The 18,958-nt window shown below is 43.9% G+C and overlaps 1 protein-coding gene and 1 long non-coding RNA gene across 10 annotated transcripts in view; one reads left to right on the forward strand and one right to left on the reverse strand.

Annotated features, from left to right (window-relative positions):
* Nucleotides 1-2,729: 2,729 nt before the first annotated feature.
* On the reverse strand, nucleotides 2,730-3,882 carry LOC128783891 (uncharacterized). 2 transcript variants are annotated; one of them, XR_008429263.1, is made up of 3 exons: nucleotides 3,469-3,882; nucleotides 3,189-3,344; nucleotides 2,730-3,057 (listed from the first exon to the last, which is right to left on the reverse strand). It is a non-coding gene; the product is annotated as an uncharacterized LOC128783891 (long non-coding RNA). The 2 variants fall into 2 exon arrangements; XR_008429264.1 differs by having other exon boundaries at nucleotides 2,730-3,072.
* Nucleotides 3,883-4,021: 139 nt separating this feature from the next.
* TSKU (tsukushi, small leucine rich proteoglycan) overlaps nucleotides 4,022-18,958 on the forward strand; it is a 37,013-nt gene continuing 22,076 nt past the window's right edge. Inside the window, exons 1-3 of one of the 8 annotated variants that reach the window (XR_008429413.1) lie at nucleotides 4,022-4,346; nucleotides 13,819-13,945; nucleotides 14,065-14,209. The gene's annotated coding sequence lies outside the window, so the exon portion shown is untranslated. The other 7 variants (XR_008429412.1, XR_008429414.1, XR_008429417.1 and 4 more) reach the window with 7 other exon arrangements.

Consider the following 18,958-nt stretch of genomic DNA (forward strand, 5'->3'; position numbering starts at 1 on the left):
GTTTTGCCTAGTGAGGTAATTACTGCACAAACACTAGATGGACGTAAGCCAAGATTAGATAAGTATAGTGGAAAATGTAGTACAAGGTCTCTCCTGATGAGCCCAGAGGGGCTTGCTTTGCTGGCCGTGTGCCCAGCCAAGCAGTTGCAGCAAACTTTCCCTGAAGAGTTCTTGAGACAACAGGGGCTTTACTGGGACAGGGACTGCAGGACCAGAGCTGGCCTTTTCGTTAGGGCAGAGGGCAACAGAGAGCAATGCATCAACCCCACCTGCCATAAAAGCCCACAAAATATCTGAGGAAGTTAAAAAATGAAAGTTGAAGCAAAAAAAAAAAAAAATCTAAATAGCAAGTTTTGTGAGGGAGTATGAGAGTATGAGCCTTTGTTAGGCTTTGTAAAGCCCCTTTTTGTTTCATATGGGGCTCGGATGTTTCTGCACTTGTTGGTTCATGTTGGTTTTTTTCTCTTTTCACTGACACATGCCGAGTGTTTGCTGAGTCTGGAGCTGGGACAGCTTCCAGAGAAAAGAGGCAGATTTTTGGAAGAGTCACAGGGCTGAGAGCAGAACACTTAAAATTTTGGACTCCGTTAGTATCTCTCAGAAGGAGGAAACAGCTGAGTCTTCTCCAAATTATATTTTCCTCAGCTATGACAATATAGGGTAACTCCTTCCCCTGTAACTAGGGTGAGGAGATGGGAGAAAGACCCTGACAGACAAGGCTTCATCTCAGCAGAAGATTGTACCCCACCCATGGCGCTGTACCATGGCTGAAGTCTGGAAGCAAAAGGCAATGTGGGGAAAGGAGCAAGCAAGTCATTTTGGGCTGAAAGAAGCACAGAGTGATACTCTTGGGGTACCCATGAAATCCATCTGGATACCACACCAAGGTAATCTAACCCTGGGGCTAAGCTCATTTTCACATGTCATTGAGAAGTCCCAGGAGGGCAACAGGCATTCCTCCCCTTCAAGGACTACTCTCTTATGGGAGCATTCCTGGACCATACCCTGATATAATACAGTTAGAGGTTATCCCAGCTCAAAAACTGTCTCTGTAAGACAGAGGAGATCATGAATGTATAGGACACCCACCCATACACCCCCAAAAATGGAAGCAGAGCAATGCTCAGTGTCAGCCCTGGGTTTTATTTGCCAACTATTTACTTAATGCAGTAAGTTGTCAGGTATTTCACAGTGGAAATTAGGCCACTTAGTGAAAATGCTGTGTTGTCCAGAGATGCTTAATAACAGCATATTTGCCCACTATATTGGTAATAAACCCCTTGATTTATTTACCTGCCTCATTAAATACGTGTGACCCTTCTTGGAGAGGGAAGAGAGGCAACTATTGCCCACCACTGTCACCACTATCACTTCTCTGTTTAGGAAAATTCCTCCTGAGTGGAAAAAGCAAGAGCTGAGCAAACAGGTTAAAGAATGCTGAGTGGGCCAGGAGTCAGGGAACCCTGCTTCATCATGCCTTCATCTCTTGTACAGTACCATCCCAAGATTTGCACATGGGTATTGTTCAACCTGTAGGCTGGAGCTGCAACTGGGCAACCTTCAGGTTAGAGTCTTAGAATCATTTAGGAAGGAAAAGACCTCCAAGGCAATCAAGTTCAACTATAAACCAGCACTGCCAAGCCCACCACTAAACCCTGTCCCCAACTACCACATCTACATGCATTTGAACACTTTCAGGGATGGTGACTCCCCCACTTTTCCGGGTAGCCTGTTCCAATTCCTGACGACATCTTGGGGAGGAATTTTTTCCTAATATCCAATGTAAACTGCCCTGGTACAACTTGAAGCCACTTCTTCTGGTCCTGTCACCTGTTACTTGGGAGAAGAGACCTAACCCCCACCTGGCTACAACCTTCCTTCAGGGAGGTGAAGCTTACAGAAATCTAATGTCCCTTCACTCCAGCAGGGCTGGTTACAGCAGCAACAGCATGTTGACCATGTCTAATTCCAGAGGATGCTCTTTCCCACAGTCCTGACACTCCATTACCTTCTACCTTCAAGCTCAGACAATGATTAAGAACTCCTGTCATTGCCTATGGTGCAATCACACCAAAGTGCCTGGGATGTCAAATTGCTCCTCCAAGCAGGATAGAGCACTATTTAGAGCAGTTAGCACCAAGCATCTAATGTGCAGTGTTGCCCTCAGAATGCAATACAGCTTCATCACTGCTGTCTCTTCTGCTCCTAACTAAGGCCTGTTCAGACATTTCAGGGATATTTTTACCATGATCACAAATTTCTTTCCTGGCTAGTAGCCCCTTTTGACCTTCTTCATGTAAAGCAGATGTTTCCTACTCCAGTGCATTAGTCCCAGATGCTTCAGGGGCTGGATTCATTCATTTTGTCTGTGCTGGCTTTCTGTTGATGTACATCTCTTGAAACCAGTGATGTTACTCCTCTTTAAAGTGTTTAAACAAGGCTTATGTGACTCCTATGAAGTTAAATCAGGTTGAACAGCCCAGTGTAAAATACCAGGAAAATTGGAGCTCAGCTCACAATCTCTCGAAACCCACACGGAACCTCATTTCCATGCCCTGGTATCCCCTTCCTGGGACTCTGCCATTCCCAGTCTGGGGTACCCAGGAGAGGCACTGCATGAAAGGTGAAAGATCCAAGGGACCTCTCCAGTCACCCCCTTTCCACGCACCCTGTATTTCTCCCGTGCCCCATCTCACCATGCAACTCATCCTACAAGGAAAAAAGGGACCTGCAGGGCCTGAGATTGTTCTTTAATCATTACCTCACTAACTTGTGTTTTATTTCACTCATATGACACCCATAATTTAAGTCTAGACCTAATAAACTCCTCTGGAACACGGTGATGCCACGGCCAGGCACAGTGAAGGCAAAAATGGGAAGCAAAGTTCATGCGTGCTTGAAACCATTGCAAAATGTCCTGAAACTGCTTATATAAGAAAGTAAGAGCTGCCTGTTCATTGTGGTCGTCGTTCGTCGCCACTGTCTCAGCTCTTGCCAATTTACAACCCAGGGAGACCAGATCAGGTGGGTTCAGGCAATTCATGATGTGAACTTTACCTAAGCAAATACAGGCTGGGATGAATAATTAACAGAAAGCTGTAATATTGAACTGTCCTATGAAAGGTGAAAGGGGCAGAGAGAATAATGAGAAAATGTCAGTCTTTTAAAAAAGCAGCATTTTTTCTGACCTTCACTCTAAGCCTGGACTCGACCTGTTCTGCTCTTCTCTGATCCAAGCAAAAGCTCTCCTTCAAGGATAAAATATGAGGAGAGACAGAAGAGGTGTTTCTTAGAGAAGAGCTTTGCAGGACATCCACTGTGGTCAGCATATAGCCAGGTTTCCCCTGTGCAAAGAGGCACAAAAAGGAGGTGTAAAGATTCTCAAAACTGAATTAGGCACCCAAGTTCACATTTACCAACTTCTGGTGGGGCTGAATCCTTTCTTCATTCCTCTAGAGAGCTTTTTACCTGAGCTGAAGTTCCTGTTAAGGTACAACCAGGAGGTACCTTCTGAAGTCAGCTCTGAAAGGCTATTGGCATGAGAAAAATGCTTGAGCCAAAACCACCAAGCTGAATATTCTCCTATTCTGTGCATTGTGTCTTTGCTCAGTTAACTCAGAGCCATGGTTGTCTCCCCAGCAGCAGGAGAGGTGTCTATTTACTAATTCAGAACAGCCTGAGCACTCCTGGTGAGGTGCTTGCTATGTTTTGGAGAGCCCCAAAACTTCCACAGGTGTTCATGATAGGAGACTGCTGTAGTTGAAGGAGGCACCTACCCACCCAGTTTGGCTCTAAATAGTGCTCAGATGGATGGGACTTTGAGCGATCTGGTCCATTGGAATGAGTCTCTGGTAATGGCAGGGGTTTCAGAATGAAATGATCTTGAAGATCCCTTCCAGCTCAGGCCATTCTATGATTCCACAGTTCTATGATTCTATGGCTCTATGACACAAGAGCTCATGACCTACTATCAGCCAAACCATCCAAAGGTGAGCATGTTTCCCATCTTTGGCTTCAAGGCCTGTGTCCCAAGGCCTGAGAACAGGCAGGTTTTGACTTGATGTCATCTGCAAATTTCCTGATAGTGGACTTGATCCCATCATCCATGTCATCAATAAAAACATTGAACAGAACTGGCCCCAGCACAAAGGGGCAAGTCCACCACTGAGGGACACCACTGGTGACTGTCCCCAGCTGGATGCAGCACCGTTCACCATCACTCTCTGGGCCCGGCCATCCAGCCAGTTCCTAACCCAGCGAAGAGTGCTCCTGTCCAAGCCGTGGGCTGCCAGCTTTTCCAGGAGTGTGCTGTGGGAGACAGTGTCACAGGCCTTGCTGAAGTCCAGGTACACAACATCCACAGCCTTTCCTGCATCCACCAGGCGGGTCACTTGGTCATAAAAGGAGATCAGGTTGGTCAAACACAACCTTCCCCTCCTAAACCCGTGCTGCCTGGGTCCGACACCCTGGCCATCCTGTAAGTTACGTGTGATGACACTCAGTATAAACTGTTCCATCACCTTACTGGGTACTGAGGTCAGGCTAACAGGCCTATAACTACCATGATCCTCCTTCCCACCCTTTTTGTGAATGGGTGTCACACTGGCCAGCTTCCAGTCCTCTGGAATCTCACCAGTGAGCCAGGACTGTTGGTAAATGATGGAGAGTGGCTTTGCAAGCTCATCTGCCAGCTCCCTCATCACCCTGGGATGGATCCCATCTGGGCCCATAGGTTATGGACATCCAAGTGTCTCAGCAGTTCTCTGACTGCCTCCTCATGGATAACAGGAGGCCCATTCTGCTCCCTGATACCATCTACCAACTCAGGAGCACAGTCATCCTGAGGACAACCTGTTTTTTCTGTTGAAATTCGATGTAAAGAAGGTGTTAAGTACCTCTGCCTTTTCCTCATATTTAGTTACTAAATTCCCTGCCACATCTACTAGAGATGGAGGTTGTCCTTGTCCTTCCTTTTGCGATTAATGTATTTATAAAAATATTTTTAATTGTCCTTACAAAAGTGGTCAGATTGAGTTCTAACTGGGCTTTTGCCTATCTATTTTTTTTCCTACATGACCTAGCAACTCCCTTAAACATTTCCTGAGATACCTGACCCTCCTTCCAAAGGTGATACACCCTCCTTTTTATCCTTAGTTCCTTCAAAAGCTTCTTGCCCATCCAGGCTAGTGGTTTTCCTTGACAGCTCATCTTTCAGCACATAGGGACAGTCTGTTCCTGTGCCTTCAAGATTTCTGTTTTGAAGCACACCCATTCTTCCTGGACTCCTTTGTTTTTAAGGGCAGCTTCCCAAGGTATTCTCCAAATAAGTCTCTTAAACAGGCCAAAGTCTGTCCTCTAGAATTCCAGTATGGAAGTTTTATTGATGTCCCTCCTTGTTTCACCAAATATTGAAAACTCTATATGATTTCATGACTTGACAATGAAAAGTAAAAAGCAATCAAAATACAGGAAGCAAATGAGAACTCTATACTTTCTTTGCAATGTTTTACCAAAGAGGCATATTTAACCTATTTATCTCCTTATTTCAGACAGACACTATGGGCTGGGAACCCTACACCTGCTCTAGCATTTGATGGTATATGTTTTCAGCTTGGGTACTTGAGTCTGTTTCACCACCTGAAAAAGGCAGCTTTCCTTTTGGAATGGAAGGGATCAGCCATGGCTCTTCTCAGATTTAAGAACCTAAGAATTGCAAATATTTTCTATAAAGAAAAGCAAAACCCCTGTGTAAGAATTTTCCAGTGTTTGTCTTAACACTTCTACACATGTGGAGCTGTACAGATTAGTGAAGGGTTTTGATCTTGTTTTACTCAGAGTCTGGGTGACGCAGTCAGAAGTAATAAAATCACAACTGCTTATGCTCTCTCTCTTTTCCTCCCTCCCTGCCTTCATCCATCCACCTCCGTTTCTACCTATCACTTGTGCTGTTCTTGCATTAACTGAATCCTTTCCCATAAATTCAGTGGCAATGGAGAGGTTCCCAGTGAGTGTCCTGGAGTTATTGGAAGGATTGATAGGATTAAAATACCTCCTGTGGTCACGTTCAGAGCTTGTTCATTAATTTTGTTCATTTCTTGTTAGGTTTTTCTTCCTAAAATCAGCCTACAGAGTGCATTCATGTTTTACAGATAATATATATCCATTCTTAGATTCATACAGACACCAGGAGGATTTTATCTAAGATCCTAAAGCAAACTCCTTGATGCTGGTCAGATGAAACTGTGTCTGGTGGGAAGTCTCCCCACTCTTGTGTTTGAGGACCTCCCACTTCTCTCTTTGATGTTATTCCCTGGGGAATTTCCACTGCTCTTCCTATTTTCTTAAGGTCTGAATTTCTCAAATTTCAGTTTGGCAAACTAAACCAAGAGAAAGAGCTTGCTGAGATTGGTATCAGTTTACACAAAGGTGCCAGGGTAAAAAACACACAATGTTTGAGTATTGAAAACAGTGAGGACTGGTGTATAAGAGGTATCAGGGCAGGGTCTAGTAAGGAAAGATGAACATCAGGGTTTTTTTTTCTTTCTGTCACTTAGAAATAGCACTTGAAGGAATCAGTGAGAGGTGATGTGACCTAAAATGTGTGTGCAGAGAGTTGCACCAAACTTGGAAATAGAGCTGAGCAGGCTCTGAGATGCCCAAGTCTGGTAGAGATGAGCTCTGGCCGGGCTCTGTTGGTAACCAGTGCTTGGCTCTGGAGCTTTGTTTTAGAGTGGGATCCAGTTCTTCCTTAGGACTGCAAGAAAGGATGGGAACCAATAGAGAGACCTTCTAACAGCTGCCCTCCTATTCCAGCTAATCCCTCCTCTATTTCCATCCTTTTGGCACTGAAGGTCTTTGCATTTCAGATCTTACTAAATATGAGCAAAGGGGCGAGAAGGCAGAGGAGAACAATGGTGGGAATGGTGTCAGTATTGGTGCAGTAGGGAGGAAGGAGGAATCTTGAACAGCTAAAGCTCTTTTTCCCTTCTGCTTCTGGACTTGACAGGAGCATCTGGATTGAATCAGATATAACCCCTGTCCATCTGGGCTTTTCTTCATGCATGTCTCCAAAATACCAATACACAGATCTGACTTGCCTCCAGGGTGCCAGGGATTTGGTATGGATATGCTTTGTTCCTGCTTTTTTCTCTGGGATGTGATGAGGGAAGGTTAGTAAGAACATAAAGCACAGGAGGGGGGTAAGAAGAAAAGAGAACAGTGAGTGTTAGAGGAGATGCAAGGAATTCTTTGTAAATGGCAGAATTTTGTGGCTGCAAAAGCAAAATGTCTTTGTGTGCATTGGCCTCGAAAACAAAAATATGTGTGACTGTTTCTCATTTATTCTTGATTTGGTATCTAGTGGCAGCTCTGGCTCTGTGAAAAGCTGGGAGCAATGTTCCTGCTCCTGGTATATGAAGATGAACTTGTGGTTGAGGGCCAGGCCAAGGAATTTGGCTCTTCTGCCAGGCCCTGAAGCAGACTGCCTGCCTCAGACACACAGCACCGCAGTGAGAATCCCTGTGCCTCAAATGTTTAACCATACTGGGGCATCTGGCTCCAAAGGGATTGAGGAGAGGGAAGGGGCAGCTTGCCCCTGCTAGTCTGGAAAATATTGAGTAGTGGATTGAAAAAAACATTTTCCTGGTGAGTTGGACCCTTTAATGATGAGGATTCACAGCACCTTTGGATCAAAATCTTCACCAGCATATATACTGACTTTGGGCATCATTAAATTTAAGAGAAGACTCTCTCTCCACTCTCTTTATGAAGGTAAGAGCCTAAGTTCAGTCAAACACATCAGACACCTAATTCTCTTAGGCTCACCCGTCATTTCCTAGACCCCAACCAGGCTTTCCTGGCCACATCCTAGTGCTCCAAAGCTGAAGAGATCTGGTAGGGATTCTGATAGATGCTGTATTGTACTTCATATATGTATTGATGAGTCAACTTTTGTCACATTAATGCTTGCAAAGGTCTTGAGACCCTTGGGTATGAAAAGGATTTGGGGATCAGGCAATCACACACATTGCAGCTATCAGTTTGCTGAGCAGGGAATGGATTTAAGCCCACATTTAAGGGAATTCTAGGCTTTAATGCATTCTGAAAGCATCCCAGCTTGCTGATTTTATGTAGTTCTGCTGTAACAGTATCGGCTGGGATATTGTTCTCTGCATTAGTCAGGACAAAACTTAGGAGATCCCCATATCTGCAGAGTACTACAGGATGGTATTTTTGTTTTGGTTTCTGTTTCAATTCCTCAGTCTTTACACAAGTTGTTACATGAGGGCTGCAAGCTGCAGGCTGCCTACCTTCCTCTCTTGCTAAAAGCACCCCTGGTTACTTCAGGTAAAGCTTTCCTTCTATACATTCTTGCTTTATTCCATGTCAGCAGCTGGGTTAATTTTGAAGCGTTTGATCTGCATGGGGGTGAAAGAACACAGCCACGCAGCCAGCGAGATTTCTGAGCATGGCAAGACAAAGCAATCTCTTCTTTCTGTATGCCTTCCTTGGATTTATTGTCTGCATCAGCCAGGCTCCTGGTTCCAGCTGCAAGTTTTTATTATTCCAAGAATAATCGTTTGGCTAACAGAGACCTCTCCCTGCAGACAGAGGGAAGGATCAACCCAAATTGATATTTCAGATGGAAGTTTGCTTGGAGCAGCTCACAATAGCACAGAGAAAGCAAAAGAAGCACCTACCTTATTTTCCCCTGGTTGGCCTTTCTCCTCTCTCTCTCTCTTCCCCCTCCACCACCTTGAAAAACAAAGAAAAATAAGTGCAGAACTATATGACTGGAAGAAAAGCAGCGTAAAGACAGACTATCAGGTTCCCTAAAGTGCAGATTCAAATCCAGTGGCTTATAGCATATTTGGGTCAGCTCCTTTGGAAGAAATGGAGAAGACACACAAAGGAGGCACCTACAGCATCAATTTACTCATCCACTCATGGGTTATTGTGAGTCCTGAAATGGCAGATTGGCTTCTCACTTATTGAGCTGAAGCATCAGAAAAGGAGGCCTGAAAATGGCCTTTTTGCCCCAATTTCTCACCCATCAGATGGGATTCATCACCAACAGAGCAGTGGGCACAGGAGATAGGAAGGGTACCATTTACTCTGGCAGTCAGGCAATATGGGAGATGACAACTGTCCTGGGTATGGAAACATTACTTGGTTTTGTTTGTCTTTCTCTAAATATTTGGTTTTACTGACGAGATGAATTCCCTTTGGGCAAGGTTAGCATTAATCCAGAGCAGCAGTGCTTCCCTCCAGAGGACACAGCGAGGCTTCTGCCATTGTCCTGGGGAGCAGAATATATGACCAAAGCACAATGCCTGTCAGCCCCAAACAGGTTGCTCTGCTGACAAAACCACCCAAAACTTCACTTTTCCAAGAGCAGTCTATAGTGTTGAAGTCCCCAGTGCTCAGTCCTGGTTATGGTTGCTAATATGAACTCTACACTTAACCCACAGGCCCCAGTTTCTCTCCACAAGGCATCCAGATGCATTCCTAAGCTCCACACACTCCACTTTTCCAGTCACAACTGCATGACTCAGTGCTGCGCAGCAGTTTTCATTTCCAAAGCATTTTGCAAACATGAGCTGACTAAGGCTTGCCAGCAGACCCCATTCCTTGCCAATTGTATTGAAAGGGCCTCTGAGGAGAATGGCTACAGCTCAGCCCAGAGGTGCAATTTCATTTTCAATTGTATAAGCATTTGGGGGGAGGTTGAGAGACGAAAAAAGTTGTTGTTCAGTTGCCACTGAGATTTTATGCTTATTTCATTGCCGTGTTTACTTAGGAATGAAACAACATCCTAGGTGCTGATAACAAGCTCACCTCAGAGCATGGGACTTCTGGGCCTTGAGGGAAGACAATAAAGGTGATAGTTAATGTCTCTTCAGTGTTAAAATCTGTGACTACGAGAAAGATGATACGCTGGTTCTAAAACTGTATGCCATCTTCCTCTTCCCACTTCTTCCCCTAAGGCTGGAGGGAATTACAGCAGGGGTTGAGTTTGCACAGATCAAAAACTCTGGCTGCAATAAATTTAAACAAAAAGTAAGTTCTGGTCTGTCAGTCTTTTCATGCCATAGGCTTCTCCTCTCATATTACACCACCTGGAGCCCTTCTTCGTGCTGCAGTTGGGGGTGGCATCACAGAAGTGATGTACTGGGAACAGGATAACATGGGAAAAGCATCTCCACTACATGCCTTCACAGTTATTCCACTGAATCACAGAACTGTTTGGGTTGGAAGGGACCTTCAAGTTCATCTAATCCCCAGCAGGGACACCTTCCACTACACCTGAGCTCCATTCAAGTTGGCCTTAAACATTTCCAGAGACGGGGCAGCCACAGCTTCTCTGAGAAACCTGTGCCAGTGCCTCATCACTCTCACAGGGAAGAATTTCTTTCTAATATCTAATCTAAACCTACTCTCTGTGAGGTTAAAGCCTTTCCCCCTTGTCAAAAGTCCCTCTCCAGCTCTCTTGTAGCACCTTTAGGTACTGGAAGGGCTTCTAAAGTCTCCCCACTGCCATCTCTTCTCCAGGCTAAACAACTCCAACTTTCTCAGTCTGACTCCCTGGGAGAGGTGCTCCAGCCCTCTGAACATCTTCCTGGCATCCTTTGGACTTGCTCCAGCAGGTCCAAGTCCTTCTTATACTGAGGGACACAGCAGGATGCAGCACTCCAGAGCAGAGTAGAGGGGGAAAATCATCTCCCTCAACCTGCTGGCCACACTTCTTTTGATGCTGCTCAGGATACAGCTAATTTTAGTCTTCTAACTAGTAGTGAATTTCCTAGATGTAATTACACTGAACTTGCATAAAGCTTGTCCCATGGTGTGATATAAGCGTTTTAGAAAATTTAAATTGTGGATCAGTCCTAGGAGTTCTGAGGTGGAGATAGGAGAGTTAAATACTCAAGTCCCAGGGAAAGAAATTCTTGGACTTTAGACCAATTACTTTGCATTTCTGCAAAGAGCTGGAATTTTCCAAACCTTGGAATTTGTATATCAACATCTGTTTAACTAGGAGACAGGCCAGATGCCCATAAACCTCTTTGAAAGCTTCTACTTTTGATGTTATGCTTTATTACTTTTAACATATTTTGAAGGAAAATGGAAAAGTGTCACTGAAGTCCCTTCTTGTGGAATGCATGAACCTTCCTTGTCAACCTCACCATCCCAGACAACACACATCAGCATTAAGTGTTGAGCTACCAGTGCCTTGCATATGGAAGTCCAAATGGTCGGATGCCATTAGGGCCTTGAGTTCTCTCCTGCATCTGTTGGGATGGCTCAGTTTTAGGATCTGTGAACTGCAGCTCAGGAAAATGGAAGTGTTTGTTTAAAACACTCATACAAGATGTAAATTCATCTAAGAGAAAAACTGTTTTTTCAGAGAAGACTTGGCCTGGGGAAGAGCTAGTCTAAGCAAACCATGGACTGGTCTGTACCATCTTGCAGTCCAAGCCAAAAAAAAATCTGTATCTTGGCTTTGCAGGACATGGCTTAGAAGCACAAGTCACTCAAGGTTATAAGCAGAAAAGAACACTCAAGAAAATCACCAGAAGAGGAAATCATATGTTGGCATCTTCCCAGTCTGACCATGGTTTTACTGATTGTTACGTGCTATAGAGTTGCTTTGGCATTTTGATAAATGCCATTGATTTTCCTAAATGCAGACTCCAAGCAATGCATCTTTGAGAATAGTCTATCAGTTTCTCTCATAACTATTGACTAACATAGCAGTACTGAGTGTTACTGTAAGAGGCTGTGAGTCAGGAGTGGAAGTGCCTTAGAAGAAATGCTCTGCTATAGTCAGTCCCATATTTGTGAGCTTCATAATAAGTGAAATTATATTGCTTTAATGATGCAGCAGGTAAACTTAATGATTATCCTAGATAATCATTTAAGGTAGATCCTTTCAGCTCTGGGATCTCTGAATCATTGGCTATGGTTGGTTAAGAAAAAACATTAGCTACAGATGGTTTCATCCTTTGTTGTCCTATTTCAGCCCTAGTTAGTCCCACAGCAGGAATATTTTAGCTGTAAAGGAGGGAAGGGGATTTTCAATCAATATACACATTGGCATTAGCAGTTCACAAAAGAGAACTAACTCTAATCGCAGAAAGATCACAGATGATCTAGATTTGCACCACTCGCTTTTGATGTACTTCTCTTGAGAAACACCATTTGCACATTGATTTTTCTACACTGAATGTGATGAAAGATGGACAACATGCTCTGCTTGTCACATTTCAACTCTTTCCTCCATACAGTGTTTTCAGGTGGGCTTCAGTTATTCAGAAATGCCATCAGGAATCACTGGTCTTTGTGGTTTGCTGTGCACATTGAACTCTACAGTCTGGGATCCCAAGGAGTATCTGCCTGCCAGGATAACAGTTGGGGCTAATAGGAAATTCCCAGTGAAATTCTTAGGGAATTAATAAAATCATAGAATGGTTTGACTCGGAAACGCATCTTGAAGAGCACCTAGTTCCAACCCCCTAGCACTAGCGCAGGTTGCTCAGAGCCCCATCCAGACTGGACTTGAACATTTCCATGGATGTGGGAATCACCCTGAACTTACTCATTTGCACCATGCAAAAGGAGTACCAAAGACCACCATTCTGGCCACGTCTCATATGGTTTTGCCGTGGTTTAAATGACAAAACTAGGAGTAATGCAATGGTGATTTGGGTTTGGTTGTTTCTGGGAGAATTCTACAATGAGCTACTAAAAATTTTTATTGAGTGTCCATTCTAAATGAAAACTCTTGATGTCTTGGGATGGTAACAGAAGAAGGTTAATTTAAGCTGATGACATCATTCTTTGAGGCAGCTGACCTCCCTGTTGCTCCTTGGTGAGGCACATAAATGTCTCTGTGGCACGTGAGGGTGCACCACAACCTGAGGAGCTTTGGTCTGCACAGTCAATAGGGCTGCAAAGGGATTCAGTTGCCTCTAAACCCCAGCACCTTTGTTTGGTTAGCTGGATCTAGACTACATTGATGGGGCTGCTTAGAGGCTGAGCTAGTGCAAATGAAAACAACAACAGCCTTTTGAGGTGGTATTGGGTGTCTGACACATCCTTGTGGTGCCAGGTGACATGATACAAGACCTATTCGCTGCTGTGCACTACGGGAGTGGCAGCTGTAGGACAGCAGGAAAGCCCAGCCAGCATCTCACATAGCACTGGATGGTTGTACCTGGGCAGCAACTGTGTTTCTGTTCCCTGCTTTGGGAGCTCAGATGTACATCTCACACACAAACACCTAATACAGACAATCTAAATGTAGGCACCTTAATTTCAAACTCAACCCAATCATTTTATAGCCTTTCTGTTCAGTGTGTTTTCTACCTCAGGATATTTCAATAAACATTTTGCTACATATCTTAAAAATTAGAGGAAGACAGGTTGCTTCTGTGCTAGGATACAGATGCTTAGTGTCTCCATATGTAGGTGATGGATGGCAATGACCCAAAAATGTTACATCAAATATTACTAAATAAATTTAACATATTTGTTTAAGCAAAAAAAATTAACAAACAAAACAAATCAAATCAAATCAAATCAAATCAAATCAAATCAAAACAGCTGTATCATCTGCTAAAGAAATTCACTTCAACATATCTGAATAGTGTATGTAAGTAGAGGAAAAGTTAGATTTTTAAGTCAAAACAATCTAAACTTCATTTGTTGAAGGCAAGCTATGAAGGTGGCACCCATGCCACCAAGTCCTGCAAAGGATCGTGAGGCTTTCACATATACCAAACAGGCATCACCAGGTATTATATCCATAACTTGTTGCAGGAGAAATTTTGCAATTCAATCTGACTGATGACCCAAACACATGGAAACAGTCATGGAGGTTGGGGTGGCTGAAGATACCACATGGCTTCTGAGATGGGCACCTGGACCTCCCTCTCACCCCAGACCAGTGAGCACCACAGCTGAGCAATAAATCCACAGCTGCCAAACCAGACACCCTGGACACAGAGGTAATTCAGATATCATACTTATTTCTGGGGTTGTTTGTTTGTTTGTTTGTTTTTCCAGATGAGTAATATTGCCTTTGTGAGCAAAAAGTGTAAGGATTTCTGTGAACAGGAAACTCATGCCTGACAGGATCATCACAGCAATATTTACTGCAGCCTTCAGTGATCTCTGCCTGGCTATGATTTGCTGTTTTGCACCAAAATAAGTTGCAGGGAAGCAAAAATATAAATTTTATCAATATGGTGTCTGAAACAAGGCCTTAGCTCATGAAGCAGTTGTGAAGGTTAAAGTTGGAAACATAGAGGAGGAAAACAGAAATAAGCAAAAGAACATGCTGGGCCATATGGGAGGAGGTGGACAGGTAAGAAGCAGAAGCAGTTGATGTGGGGTGCATAGTCTGGTCACTGGTGGCATTTGGGTCCCTCATGGACTTGCACAGGGTCACCAGCTGGTTACACACTGAAACAGATGGACCACATGATTATCTGGAAAAGGCACAACAGAGTCACTGCTGGATGTGAAAGTCTATAGCGATGCTGAAGGGCAGCAGCGATCATGAATTACTTATTGAAAAGATGACGAATGCATTAAAGCCCAAGGGAAAGACGGGTGACACTGGAGTTAAATTTGATCCTGCAAAGTTAAAAGGCAAGTCTTTGAGAGAGACAGAGGAGGTAATGCTTGGGGAGCATTTCAGGCCATTAGTGCTGAACGATAAAGAATTCTCAGTAGAGACCAGATGGGAAATATTTAAGGAAGCAATAGAGAGCACAGTAGGGAACTTATTGGGAGGCCTAAGCAAACAAGGAGGAGCTGGACAAACATCAAAACAAAAGCATTAGAGGGAAAATGCAAACAGAGCCAAGGATTATGGGAGAGTGGAAACAAAAGCACAAAACAAAGCAGAGGAAAATTTCCAAAGGCAAGTAAACCGCTTTAGGTTATTGAGAAGCACCAGGAAAACAAGGTGTGAAATTGAGATGGAAAAAGATTGTGTTCAATGGGAGCAACAGAGCACCAAGAGGAATCCTCATGGCCTACCAGAAAAGGTAAGAGAGAAGGTGGAGCCATGGAAAGAGCAAGTGGCTGAACACTCTTATCACCATCCCTGGAGGGATTTAAAAGATATTTAGATGTGGCTTTTAGGGATATGGTTTAGTGATGAGCTTGGCAGCGCCAGATTAAGTTGGCCTCAATCACCTTAGAGGACTTTTCCAACTAAAGGATTCTATAATTTACCCAGATACAATCGCCCCAGACCAAGAGTTTGGCTTGTAAGAAAAAGAATGGCATCAATTCTGAGCTGATGACTGTACACAGCCCTTCCATCCTTTTAGCAACATATGTTGCCACAGAACTGTTAGAGATCACCCTACAACTAAGGAAAATAGGAGGGTTCAAAACTAATGCACGTTACTGCCACCAGTGGAACTACAAAGACATATATTAAAGCGCAGTGGGGAAAGTCCAATGGATGCAATTGAGGAATGGTTAAAGCAAATTGCATAGGAAGCAAACGGTGAAAAATGCTGAAGTGTGGGAAAGGATTAGATTAAATATCCATGCTCTGACTATGAGTACAAAATGAATAAGGATGGTGATTAAAGGTGCTTTTGATGATCTTTATTTTGCGAGATGCACCATGGAAAGTAAGAAAATCAGACATTTTCCAGCTAAAAGCATTGCAACTACAGTTGCTCTGTGGAGCAGTAAGAGTAAGGAGGAAGTTAAGTAATGGCTTCAAGTCAGAAGGCTGCTAAGGTTTCCTCATCTTCCCACATTGTGTAGTAACAACCCAAACTGAGATGAATCTCATGACAATGGGTGTTACACCATTAAGATCCTTATCTTATTGAAATGACACCAAGCAATTACACAAGTTTGCAATAATCGCTGAAGTGACTGCTGCAGGAGTAAAGACAGCAATTGGAGAGAGAAAAATGCAAGAAAATACCTAAAAGATTAATTTGTATTTCTCAGGCAGCACATACATACCTGATATCTTCCTCCAGAAAAGGTTTTTAAAGGCATATTCCTTCGGTAATGCTGCTATGTAGAAAACCACAGGCTCAGAGACTCAAGTGTCTTCATGGAGGTGTATCAGCCTGAGATACCTACAGCACTGCCCTGGGCAGCTGGATCACCTGCCCTCAGAGAAGCATGTATCAAACAGAAGGAGCCATGGATGTCTTTGGGCAAAAGCAGATGCAGAGCAGAGCCATTTTAAAGTTATAGGCAGATCCAGAAGAAAATCATTGTATTGTTCCGGGGAAAAGTTAATCTGTCAAGACACATGAGCTTTGTTGGCAGTACAACCTCATTACAGCTGGCACAGACAAACACAGTTTTAGATTAGCAGGAATAATAATCACAAGCCCCACTGGCGCAGCAAAGTGGCACTTCAGGTGTCTATATGTCATTCACAGTGCTGCTTCCTGGAAATGGGCCTCCCTGTAAAACAGAGCTGCCTTATATTCCTCAGCTTTTATCTTGGGATAACTCAGACACTTCCACTACTGCCAGAAGGGAAATGCAGCTTTTCTCTCCCGTGGAGACCACTCTTTGCTGTGCAGCTCCCTGGAACACTCTGAGTCATCAGTATGCTTCAGAGGAAAACAGGGGGCTTAGGGTTTGGAATTTGAGATTTGGGTAGACAGTGATCTCCTGGGGAGCTTTGCTGCAGGCAGGAGGGCAGAGAAAGAGTAACAGGAAGTGAAGGATGGAGATGAAACTGACCAAATAGGTAGGGTTTTGCCACAGATATGAAATATGGTAATCCTCAAAAAATCAGCAAAACCTTCTGGGCCATTATATCTATGCTTTGCTAGCTTAATCCCACAACCTGAGACAGAAGACACATTTCCAGCTGTAAAACCTTTCTGCCCCATCATATCCAGTTGTGTGGAACTTTATCTTGTGTTACAGAGGCAGGTTTCATCCTTCCATGGTCAGTGTTTGCATCCCCATACATTTAGAAAGAGCAACTCTGTCTTCATTCAGTTTTTCTGTTTGGCAAGCAAAGTCAAGAGTCACACCTTTGACCTACACATTTACCTCTTGAGGCAGAGTGGATGAATAAAAGGAAGGCAACACATGGAGCTCAGTGCTCAGGAGGGAAAACAAGAGGACCATTGTTTGCTGCACCATGAAACCAGCTTCTCATTGCTGGACTTCCTCAGGTCACCCTTGTCAAGGCTGATGTTAAGTCAGGATTGAAGCGATACGCGGAATAAATAAATAGACTCCACAACCTGGGGTAGTTATGAAGTGGGTATGTATGTCAGCGCCCGACACAAGTGAGATAGCTCTCCAAAACTTGTGTCCCGAGCTTCAGTCTGACCCACACCTTTATTCACAAAGATGTTCCATATGCAATACATTGCACAACTTTTCCATGCATCTTCAACCCCCGGCCCTGCCTGTCCTCACCTCTCATGCTAAATAGGTCCACACCCTTCTGGGCACGCGTGGTTTGCTGTGGTGGTCGCACGGGGGGGGGGGGGGGGGGTCTCAGGGGTCTTCTGAGGCTGAAGATTTTAGTCTTCCTCATTACTGAACTTTTGAACTTTTCCTCTCTGCACGTGCGCTTTTGGTCCTTTGGTGCTTACCTGTGTATGTCTGACAGTCTTGATAGGCTTAGAGACAGAGAGGCTTCTTTATCTGGGTTCTTTGCCTCCCTGGGTATTGTTCTTTTATGCAAGAAGCTTCAGAAATTTGCATTTTCTTATGCCCTTTGAACCATGGCAGAGGTTTCTTAAGTAAAAGGTTAAAATTCAACACAGAACCCTACAAGCTAAAATATAAATGCTTAATTCATTTTGTTAACTTAAATGGACTCCAAAAATCTCTCTTTCAGGATGATGTCAGGGGCTTCAACAAGCCCTTTTCCTCTACATCCTCTTCCCATCCAAAGATGTGTGGGCCTGTTCCTGCTCTTCACAGAAGGCACCATTACTTATTAATCCAGCTATCATGTCAGTGGGGGCTTCTGCTGCTCTTGTCTCTTGCAGCAGAAATGAAGTCTGTTTGCTGATGAAGGACTGCAAGGCTGGAGACAGGCTCTGGTAGCAGCTAATGCCATCCCACACATTCTTCTGTGAGAAAGACCAGCTTCTGAATTTATCATTAAATCTTGGGCTTTCTCTGAAGCTCACTCTTTGTAATACCATAGAATCATAGAATGGGGAGGGTTGAAAGGCACCTTTAAGATCATCTTGCTTCAACCCCCCTGCCATGTGGGGACACCTTCCACTGAACCAGGTTGCTCCAATCCCCATGGCATCTTGGCCTTAAACACTTTCAGGGGATGGGGCATCCACATCTTCTCTGGGCAGCCTTTGTCAGTGCCTCACCTCCCTCACCATAACAAATTTCTTATATAACTAATATCTAAACTAAACCCAACCTCATTCAATTTAAGGATGAAGTAAATCTTCCAAGCATTGCTGACAAGTGTCTGCTTGTTTCATTACAACTCCATCCTTGGTTCACAAGGTTTCTGGTATTGATGCGCATACATTTTGGAGCATGAACAAACAGCCAATGGATCAATGTTCGCTGGGACAAACTTGCTGAGATGAAATACTGGCTTCATTTGTTAAACTTTAATGATTGACCTGCTTGGCAAAGCTACGAATGAAATAACTCCCATTTCTCCAGGCAAGTTTATCTATTGGGTAATTACACTTTGAGCTCAATGAACATTGTTTCTTTAAAAGCATTTCCTTACCACTCAGTTAAAAGTACCTGTAATTAAACCTCAGAGGAACACATCGCAGATTTAAGGTCTGAAGTTTGAATGACAGTTTCCCACAGCAGCTTCTTCCTGCATGGAGATGCCAACTCATGGAGTCGGCATTTGTATGTCCTTTGGGGAACGGGGCAATCAGAGGAGACTGCAGCCTAAACAGAGTATCTATTAAAGCAGGAAAAGATGCATATGTCATCTTGTCTG

Source organism: Vidua chalybeata, chromosome 2 (genome assembly GCF_026979565.1).
Source record: "Vidua chalybeata isolate OUT-0048 chromosome 2, bVidCha1 merged haplotype, whole genome shotgun sequence".
Taxonomy (NCBI): Eukaryota; Metazoa; Chordata; class Aves; order Passeriformes; family Viduidae; genus Vidua; species Vidua chalybeata.